The 10,677-nt window shown below is 59.2% G+C and overlaps 1 long non-coding RNA gene across 1 annotated transcript; it reads right to left on the bottom strand.

Annotated features, from left to right (window-relative positions):
• Positions 1 to 4,028: 4,028 nt before the first annotated feature.
• On the bottom strand, positions 4,029 to 5,769 carry LOC132333244 (uncharacterized). The gene is made up of 2 exons (XR_009488102.1): positions 5,459 to 5,769; positions 4,029 to 5,184 (listed from the first exon to the last, which is right to left on the bottom strand). It is a non-coding gene; the product is annotated as an uncharacterized LOC132333244 (long non-coding RNA).
• Positions 5,770 to 10,677: the final 4,908 nt, after the last annotated feature.

Genomic DNA, 10,677 nt, shown 5'->3' with positions numbered 1-10,677 from the left:
GTTTAACGTGGTGTAATGATTTCCACCGAACTTAATGGCTGCGAAACAGAAACGAGTTATCTCTGGCACATCAAAGAGCTGGAAAAATGTAGTCAACGGTACCTCTGAGCCATTCTGCATATCAAGTGGCGAGATAGCATCGTGAATAATGAAGGATTTGCAGCAGCGAGGTTGCACAAACAGCAGTGAAGCAACGCTCACCGCGCACCTCCTCCCGGGCTACATCAAAAGCCCCAAGAAGGGCGATTTCCAAAGAGCTGCACTTCCAGCGGCGCAGGGCCGACGGCACGGAGGGGAGCCGGGTGTGCCGCAGCCCAGCGGCCAAAGCCGGGCTTGGCACGCAAGCCCCGGTGCTGGAGGGAGCAGCCCTGGCTGTCACCGGGGCTGGCACAGCCCGGCTGAACTCCCGGTGCTCCTGGCAGGATGGAGCCTCCCTCACCTGGCGCTTGCTCCGTCTTCCTTCTAAGCTTCCTTCTTCGCCAGTTGTTTTTGGTTCCAAATGAACAATTCCCCAGGGGCAGCTCCTTTGTCCCTTCCCTGTCACCCTGGCGGTGCCCTGGGAAGGCCATTCCTCTCCCTGGTTTGGAGTCGCCTGGTGCTTTATATTCTCCATGAGAATGTCCCTCAAATAAATATCAGGAGCATTGAACTTCCCCAAGCCAGCTCTCCCTGCCCCATCCCTGGACGTGTCCAGGTCAGACCAATCTGATCTTGTGGAAGGCAGGGGTGGAAGGAGATGGATTTCCAGAGCCCTTCCAGCCCAAACCACTCTGTGATTCTGTGATTGTGTGATTCTATGATTCCGTGATTCTGTTGATTCTGTGATTCCATTGTTCTGTGATTCCATGATTCTGTGATTGTGTGATTGTGTGATTCTGTGATTCCATATTTCCATGACTCTGGGACCTTGTGGTTCCATAATTCTGTGATTCCATGATTCTGTGATTCCATGTTTCCGTGATTCTGGGACCCTGTAATGCTGTGATCCCATGATTCAATGTTTCCCTGATTCTGGGGCCCTGTGGTTCCATGATTCCATGTTTCCCTGATTCTGGGGCCCTGTGGTTCTGTGATTCCGTGATTCCACAATTCCATGTTTCCTGATTCTGGAGCCCAGTGTTTCCCTGGACAGGCTGTTCCCTATGGGTCCTGTGGTTCCATGATTCCATGATTCCATGTTTCCCTGATTCTGGAGCCCTGTGGTTCCCTGGACATGCTGTTCCCTCTGGGCCCTGTGGTTCCGTGATTCTATGATTCCATGTTTACCTGGTTCTGGAGCCCTGTGATTCCATGATTCCACAATTCCATGTTTCCCTGATTCTGGGGCCCTGTGGTTCTGTGGTTCCATGATTCCACAATTCCATGTTTCCCTGACTCTGGGGCCCTGTGTTTCCCTGGACAGGCTGTTCCCTATGGGTCCTGTGGTTCCATGATTCCATGATTCCATGCTTCCCTGATTCTGGGCCCTGTGTTTCCCTGGACAGGCTGTTCCCTCCGGGCCCTGCGGAGCAGGGGGAGCTGGAGCCCCGCAGGACCTCCACCCCGAAATGCCCTGGGATCCCAGCAGGTCTCTGCTGTCCCCTGCCGAGAGCCCCCGGAGCAGGTGGGAGGGAGGGCACGGGGCAGGTCCGTGTGTGCCAGTGCCACCCGGGCTGCTCAAGCCCGGACAAATCCATGCCCTGGTGCCCGGGCGGGTGTCCGGCGGGAGGAGATGGCGCAGATCACGGCGCTGCTGGGCACACCTCGGCTCCAGACCAGACATTCCCGCTGCTCCCGGCGATTGCAAAGCGAAGAAAGAAACGCACTCGACTTGCAAATGGCGTTGGGCAACGAGCGAGGCTCTGCAGCGGCTCTGCAGCGGCCGCGGCAGCCCCGGGGCTCGCTGGGCCCGAGCCCGGCTCGGCTCGGCTCGGCTCGGCTCCCGACGGGGCGTTGCGGGAGGGACCCGGCCAGCCCCGATCGGTGGTTTCGCTCCAGAGCTGCAGCCGGTGTGTTCATCCCTCTGGTATTTCTGGCAGCCGAGCTCGCTGCACGCCTTCCTCCCGCGCATCCTGCGGGGCTGGGCCGGCTTGGGGAGGGATCGAACCGGCCCAAAACGCCGCGGAGCCGTGGGGGAGCACCGGGGACACCGGGCTGGGCTGGCAGGGTGGCACTGAGGGGCGGCCGAGCCCGCTCTGCAGAGGGGGGCACAGTCCCTCCCACACACATCCCAGGGGTTTTATATTGTTTTTTTCCCAGTTTTACCCTCACCCGGTGCCTGCTTGTCTCGTATCCCAGGATTGTCGGGAATTCTGCAGAGCCTGGGTTCCAGCAGGAATACAAAGCCGTGCCTGGACAGGAGCTCTGGTTGTTGCCTGGCCTTGCCATGGACAGTGGGGCCATCCTGACCCTGGGCAGCAGGAGTTGGGGGGTGGAAATGCAGATGTCAAGGATGGAAATGCAGAGTTGTGGCCTCTCCCACTGCCGGCTTTGCCTCTCGAGGTGGATCCCCACTGCCCACCCTGAAATGGAGCATTAAAGGAACATCAGGGTGGGTTTAATCACCAGTCAGAATCGATGGGGCACTAAGGCTGGCTCTGCCTTGTCTGCAGCCCCCTTTTCCTGCTGTCCCCATGTCCTCAGCAGCCTGATGGAGGGACTGATGGATGAACCAGGGCCACCAACCAGAGGCTCTGGGCAAGGATCCCAAATCCCGGGGCTGAACCGGCCTGTCCTGAGCCCGGGGAGGGGGAGCAGCCCCGAGTGGTGCCACAACGACTCCCCCAGCCCGGCTCTGCTCCCGGCTCGCAGAGCACAAAGGGCAGCAGAATAAGCCGGGCTTGTTTGTGCTCCCAGGCCGGCCATGAATAAAACATCTGCGCAGCACAGGCTGCCTTTGTCCGGCCAGGATTTTAATGGGCCCCGAAGAAACGGCCGATTGTTCCTTCTGTCCCTGCCCGGCCAGGGGCTGCCTCCGGCCACAGACCCTCCGCAGGACCCGGGTCCCGCAGGGAGGTGGCTCTGGTGGCTCTGGTGGCGCTGCGCTGGGGGCCTGTCCTTCCTCTGAGAAAAGTCTTCCTCACCAATGAGTCAGCATCGCTGAAACTTTGGGTGTTCCAGAGGATGAAAGGTCAGGGCAGCTCACACAGAGCTCTGCTGCACCCCGAGCCCTCCTGGGGCTGGGACGGTGTGGGTTGGAAGGGATCCAGTCCCTGGGCAGGGACACCTTGCCCTGGACCAGATGCTCCCAGCCCTGCCAGGGTGGGACATCTTCTGCTCCACCCGGGAGCTGACCAGGGCACCTGCACTGGGGCCATCCCAGCCCACCGCTGATCCAATGGGAACATTCCTAAAGAAACTGGGACTTGCTGGAGAATTCCATCAGGCCCAGGAGTGGAAGAACTGGTTGGTTCCCCCATCCCAGGAATAACTGGGAGAGCTCCTTCCCTTCCCCCACGGAGCCACGCTGCAGGCAACAGGGGAAGCAGCGCTAATGATAACAACAATAATGAAAATGACGATAACAATAATTACTAATAATAACGAACAATAATAAACCAGTTCACTGGGAGCCTGATTGAGTTATTTATCCTCTCCAGGGAATGCCCCGTGGAATTATTTATCCCCACCCTGTGTCTGTCCCCACAGGAGCGTGGCCCCGTGGCCCCAAGCGTTTCCACTGTCATGTCCCTGTGGATGTGACACCAGTGCCATCCCTGTGGATGTGACACCAGTGCCACACCCGCAGGTGTGACACCAGTGCCACCCCCGCAGGTGTGACACCAGTGCCACCCCTGTGGATGTGACACCAGTGCCACCCCCGTGGATGTGACACCAGTGCCACCCCCGTGGATGTGACACCAGTGCCACCCCTGTGAGGGTGCTCAGGATGCAGAGCAGGTGCCTTGAAATAATTTATTATGAACGATGCAGCTTTTTCAATGCTGCCCAAAACGCCAAGTTGGACAGGTTTTCCACTTCCCGTGATTCTCCTTTCCCTGGAAGAAGGCTCTCTCTGCCTGCTGGGCTCAGGGAGAAGAACCAAACCATTCTAAGGTCTGATTTTTCTTTTATTTCTTCCCCCCGAAGAAACAGCAACGATTCCAGTGGCGCCAAATTAGTGCTGAAATCTTCCTCCCAAACAGGTGGGCAGACCTGGAGCCGAGGATTTCCCGGAATTCCCAGCCAGAGGTGATTCCAGCAGCTCACGTGGGGACATCCATGGGTGTCCCCAGCACGGCGGGGCTCCGGCAGCACCGACCCCAGATCCCACCGACCCCAGATCCCACCGTGGAGCGCATCCTCTCCGCCGGGAAGAGCTCTTATAGCGCTGGGCTGTGGGGGAGGAGTGTTTTTGGGAAGGAGGAGAGCTCCGGGTGCCGGCTGATCCCGGGGAGGCTCTGGGAGAGCCGGGAAGCAGGAGGAGGAGGAGGAGGAGCGGCGTACGAGCCTTGATTGCTCGCTCCAGGCGTGTTGGCTCCGCATGCATAAAAACAATAATTAAACCTAAGATGTGGGAGGATTATTAAAGGTTTTATGGCATCTAATCCTTTTTGAAACCCTTCTGTAGGCTGGAATCTGAGGCTGGAGCAATAAAAATGCAAACTACACCCAGATTCATTCCGGGCACCGTCATTTTCCCTCCCCAGCCCCTGCCCTCGGTGGTTGCGGGCTGTGGGAGCCGGGCGGGAGGGAGGAGCCGGGAGAGGCGTCACCTCGTGCTGCTGAGAGCAGGAGACTGCTGGATCCCGGTGGGATCCGAGGTTTGGGAGCCTCGGGGCTCGCAGGGCTGGCAATCACACCCGGCAGGATGCAGGACCGTGTGTGTGAGTGGAAATGGACCCGTGGATGTCCCAATCCCGCCTCCCAGCAGAGCCCCTCAGGTGCTCCCATCCCTCCACAGACAGAACAGAGCAATTCCCGTGCCCCCACGAGCTGGAGAGAAAGAAATAAATAAATTTTTTTTAAAAAAGCAGGCTTTAGTGCAATAGCACAAGGCACCTTTCGTGTTTCAAAGCCGGGAGGAATTTTTTTCTGTTTTTTTTCCTTCCTTGTTTTTTTCTGCCTCCCCTCCTTCAGGATGGCTTATCTCCATGAAATTAGTAATTGGCATTTCTTTCTGAAGCCGGGGAGAGCGCCAGCAGCCAGTAACACCCACGCCACACTCCGTTCTCTGAGCGAGGCCCCGCAGCCAGAGAAGCGAGGCTAATAAAAGTAATAACAAGGAATTAAACGGGAGGGGAAAGAAAAAAAAATAAGAAGAAGAAAAAAGAGGCAGAAGGCGCTGAAATCAGATTTAACTTTCCCTTTTGCTTCCCGGCTGGTTTTGGGGTGGGTAGGGCCGTGTCAGGGAGGGGCGGCAGGCGGGTTTCGGGCGCCCTTTGGGAGAGCAGGGGTGAGTCAGGGCGCTGGGTGCTCCCTCCCCCTCCCGAGCAGCCCTTCCTTCCCCAGCCCTGGATGCAGACGCGGATTTACAAACCCCGTTTCATCTCCGCAGAGCCCCGGGGGCGGCAGCCGCAGCCGCAGCCTTCACCACCATCGCCACCTCCTCCTCCTCCTCCTCCCCCGGAGCTCCCGGCTCGTCTGGCACGTCGGGGCGGCACCCGCAGCCAGAACAGGTTTGGGTTGATGGTTTCCAGCTGCTCATTAACGCTCCTTGGCTTCATTAGGGTTTTTTCCATGCGTGCCAGCTCATCCTGTGCGGTGCTTGGAGAGCCCGGAGCCCTGGCAGGGCCTGAAGGGCTCCAGGAGAGCTGGAGAGGGACTGGGGACAGGGATGGAGGGACAGGACCCAGGGAATGGCCTCAAACGGCCACAGGGAATGTTGGGAAGGAATTTCTGGCTGGGAGGGTGGGCAGGCCCTGGCACAGGGTGCCCAGAGCAGCTGGGGCTGCCCCTGGATCCCTGGAATGTCCAAGGCCAGGCTGGGCACTGGGGCTGGGAGCACCTGGGATGGGGGAAGGTGTCCCTGCCCATGGGCTGCCCTCTAAGGTCCCTTCCAACCCCAACCACGCTGGAATTCCCTGAAATCGGCCTCCTGTGTTTATCCCGGGTTATCCAGGTGGGTCTGGGGACAGGGACACCCCCGGGGAGCTGAGAGGGGCAGAGGGGCCGTTCCGGGCAGGGTGTGCCCGGTGCCTCACGAGGGCTGCGGGCGATCCCTATCGGAATCCCAAACTCTGGAAAACCACCGGGGCTGGCGGGGGCCGATCCCTATCGGAATCCCAAACTCTGGAAAACCACCGGGGCTGGTGGGGCGGGCTGGGCGATGCCGGGTGCAGCGGCTCATCCCCGCCGATCCCGGGATCCGCGCTGCGCTCGGGGCGCCCCCGCCCCTGGGATCGGTGTGGGAGGCGCAGCCCAGCCCGGTCTGGCTCCGCTGGGTCCCCCAGCAGGGACACTGGGGCAGAAGGAGGTGGGGAAGCGGCTGGGGGGCTCCGGGACCGCTCCCGACCCTTCACGGGCTCCTGCTCTTCCCCCTGGATCAGTGATTCACGCTGCTCCCGGGGCAGGAGTGCTCCCTGGAGAAACAGGAATTCCAGAGAGGATAGCGCACACTGTGCTTTCCAACAACTCCCCGTACTGGGGCTCCAGTAACTCCCAGTAACTCCCCGTACTGGGGCTCCAGTAACTCCCAGTAACTCCCAGTACTGGGGGCCCAGTAACTCCCAGTAACCGCTGCTGGCGCTGCAGGGATGGAGGAGGCTGAGCCCTGGGAAGCAGCTGGAGATGCCCTGTGCCCTGACCCCATAGTGACACTCCATCCTCTCCCCATCCTCTCCCCATCCTCTCCCCATCCTCTCCCCATCCTCTCCCCATCCTCTCCCCATCCTCTCCCCATCCTCTCCCCATCCTCTCCCCATCCTCTCCCCATCCTCTCCCCATCCTCTCCCCATCCTCTCCCCATCCTCTCCCCATCCTCTCCCCATCCTCTCCCCATCCTCTCCCCATCCTCTCCCCATCCTTTCCCCATCCTTTCCCCATCCTTTCCCCATCCTTTCCCCATCCTTTCCCCATCCTTTCCCCATCCTTTCCCCATCCTTTCCCCATCCTTTCCCCATCCTTCCCCCATCCTTCCCCCATCCTTCCCCCATCCTCTCCCCATCCTTTCCCCATCCTTTCCCCTCCCATCTCTCCCCAGCCACACGGGGCACCGAGCAGAGCAGGAGCATCCATGAGAATCCCTCAGGAACTCAGGGACAGCACGGCTGTTCCTGGGGCTCTCTGAATCAGGGAGTGGCTGAACAGGTCTGGGTAGAGCCCGGGCTAAAATCCCTCTGGATTTGGGCACAGGCTGGGCACCATCCCAGCTCCCTCCTTCGCCATCCCCACTTCCCCCGGCAGTCAAGCCCCAGCCAACTGCTGTAATTTTTATATTTTTATCTTCCCTTTCCCAGCAAAGCCCAGAAATTGCCATGGATGGATTGGGGGCCTGGCAGTCTGGACAGGTCCCATTTGCCGAGCTCCTCCTGCCCGGTGTCCCTGGCTGGAGCTTCCATCATCCCATTACACGGCTGCCAGCGGAAGGCAGGAACAAATTACCCCATAAATCAGCTCCTGCCAGGGCAGGGACAGAGCCGTGAGGGGAGGGATGGCACAGAGGGGGATGGAGGAAGGATGGGGAGGGCTGAGCTGCTCCCAGAGCGTGAGCTGGGCTGGGCTCAGCTGGGCCGGGATAGTGCCTGGATTGGGCAGGGATAATCCATGGATTGGGCCGGGATGGTGCACGGATTGGGCTGGAATAGCTGTGGATTGGGCCTGGATGTTCCTTGGATTGTGCCTGGACATTCCATGGGCTGGGCCTGGATCCATGACTTTGCCTGACACTCTGACACTCTGTGAGCTGTGCCTGGGCATTCCATGGGCTGGGCCCGGGCATTCCATGGGCTGGGCCCGGGCATTCCATGGGCTGGGCCTGGATGTTCCATGGGCTGGGCCTGGATGTTCCATGGACCAGCTTTGGCTGGACACTCCATAACTTTGCCTGGACGTTCCTCGGATTGTGCCTGGACGTTCCATGGGCTGTGCCTGGATGTTCCATGGACCAGCTTTGCCTGGACACTCCATAACTTTGCCTGGATGTTCCTTGGACTGTGCCTGGGCATTCCTTGGACTGTGCCTGGACATTCCATGGGCTGTGCCTGGACATTCCATGGGCTGTGCCTGGATATTCCTTGGATTGTGCCTGGGCATTCCATGGGTTCTGCACCATCTCCATAGCATTGATCCCACCAGAAGCTCCGTGAAGCAATCCCTGGGCACTCAGGCTGGGAGGAGGGCGATGGGGTCTGGGTTTATCCTCCTCTCCCTTTCCCTGAACCCTCCCCTGGAGTTCTCCTGTCTTCCCCGAGGAATTCCGAGGGCTCAGGGCTGAGCCTGCTCCAAACCCTCAGCTCCTTGCGGCCGTCCCTGCACGGCCCTGATCTCATTGTGGGATCATAATTAGCGACTACAATGCCATAATTACGCACCACTTAACTTCTTGGCTTTAACATCTGCGGGAGGCAGCGGGAGAGGCGGGGAGCGGATCCCGGTGCTCGGTGTGGGGCACTGGGAGGGAGGACGGCCTTCCCAAGGGGTGTCATCCTGGCGTGCCGCTCCTCCTGCCCTCTCCCGGAGCCCTTCCCATTGTTCCCGCTGGGAAGGAGCGAGCCCCGGCCCGGGGGCGATGGGCAGAGGAACAAAAGAGGGCTGCAGGAAGGAAACGCTTCCCAGCCTTCTGAAGGCTCCTCTCAGCGGCAGAAAGGCTTTTGATTTTTATCACTTTTGTTCTTTGAAATAACCTCCCCTTCACCTCCTCGCTGTTTCCCTTGCTGGGACGGTGAGATAGGGCTGGGAACGCTGGGAATTCTGGGCTCCAGGGGGCTGCTGGAAAAGCCCTGGATCTCCTTTTGACATTCCCAGCCTTGTGGCCCATCTGTGTCCTCACCTACAGCAGGAACATCCAAACATTCTGAGGATCTGCAGGGCTGGGACCACCCCAAGAGAGCCCCCCGTGGTCCCCTGCCCTTCCCAGCCTCTGGAATAACCCAGTTTGGGGGTTCTCCTCTGAGTCCACCCCAGCCTTCACCCCCTGTGTCGCTCACCTCAGGGAGAGCTGCCCTGCTGCTCGTTACCCTGGGTGAATTAAATTGTTTGTAATTGATAAATTATGCACGAGCGCCTGCCAATTCCGAGCGCAGGGCTGATATCAACCCACCCAGGGGGACTGGCTCTCCTTTTATCTGAGCCCTGCATTGTGCTGGGCCTGCCTGATGTGTGTTGTATTGATTTAACAAGGCTCCTGGGAACCGGGCTGATTTGCTAATTTTATCCCCGGGTGAGATGAATAAGATTTCCACACAATGAGGGCATTGTGCCCCGGGGGCAGCGGTGACCCTGGCCGGAGAGGTGCCTGTGGTCACCAAGGGGATCTCAGGGGTCATCCCAGTCCCTTTCCCAAGGCTCAGCCCCACCCTGGTGTCCCCCGGGCCGCTGTCCCTGTGCTGTCACCGCCCTGGACTCGTGGCACTGGCAGGAGATGCTCTCAGGGCTTTTCCTGCCCACCTCCCCCAGCAGGAAACGGGAGGTTTGGCCTCAAAATAGAATCAGAGAATCCTGGAATGGTTCCTGCCCTGGCAGGGACACCTCCCACTGTCCCAGGGTGCTCCAACCTGCCCTTGGACACTGCTGGGATCCAGGGGCTGCTCTGGGCAGCCTCAGGGCCTCACCTCCTTCACAGGGAGGAATTTCTTCCCAAAACCCCACCCAAATCCACCTTCTTGTGGTGTGAGCAGGCCTGGTTTGGGACCAGGGAGCGCTGCTGGAGCTGCCAGGATGGCACTGGCAGGATGGAAGGGAAGCTCAGGAGAGGGTTTAGAAAGCTGTGTTCTTCCCATGCTTGCTCAATCCCACGGGGAAATAGTCCAGAGGGGGGATAGTGGAAGAACCTGAGCTGTGGATCTGGTTCATCTTCGCAGTCCCTTGTCTCAGAAATTCTCACCAGGGCGAATCCAGGGGTGTTCCCGGCTCCCTGGAGCCTCCCGGGCCTCATCTCCCACTGGGAAGGCTTTCCAAAAGCAGCAGCTGGTGCCGGGCACAGCTGTGCCCTGCCAAGAATTCCCTCACTGATCAGATAACCGGGACAATTAGGAGCTCATGACCATAAATAATGGAGATTATGCAAGGAAAAGCAGCGGTTGGGATCACACATCCCCATGTGCTGGATCCAAGAGGCTGGGAGAGACCTTTGGCTTCTGGAAGAGGCTCAAACCCATGGCTCTGGCGGCTGAAGCACCAGCTGGGGCTGGGCTTTATCCCTGGTTTCCTGCCGTGGTTGTGGCTGGATCTCTCCAGGGCAGGATTTTTGTGGAGATTTACCAGAACTGGCAGAAAACCCCAGGATTTCTGGGTGTGGGGTTTCCATCTCTGCTGGGCCTGGCATCCCCCTGGATGTGGGACCATTCCCAAACATCCCCCTAGGTGTGGGACCATCCCCCTGGATATGGGACCATCCCCAGCCCTATCCCTGGATGTGGAACATTCCCCAGCCATCCCCCTGGATGTGGGACCATTCCCAGCCCCCCCTCTGGATGTGGGACCATTCCCAAACATCCCCCTGGATGTGGGACCATTCCCAGCCCTCCCCCTGGATGTGGGACCATTCCCAGCCATCCCCCTGGATATGGGACCATTCCCAGCCATCCCCCTGGATATGGG

The sequence above is a fragment of the Haemorhous mexicanus genome, chromosome 13 (assembly GCF_027477595.1).
Source record: "Haemorhous mexicanus isolate bHaeMex1 chromosome 13, bHaeMex1.pri, whole genome shotgun sequence".
Classification (NCBI taxonomy): domain Eukaryota; kingdom Metazoa; phylum Chordata; class Aves; order Passeriformes; family Fringillidae; genus Haemorhous; species Haemorhous mexicanus.
This window is presented reverse-complemented; position numbering and strand designations above follow the sequence as displayed.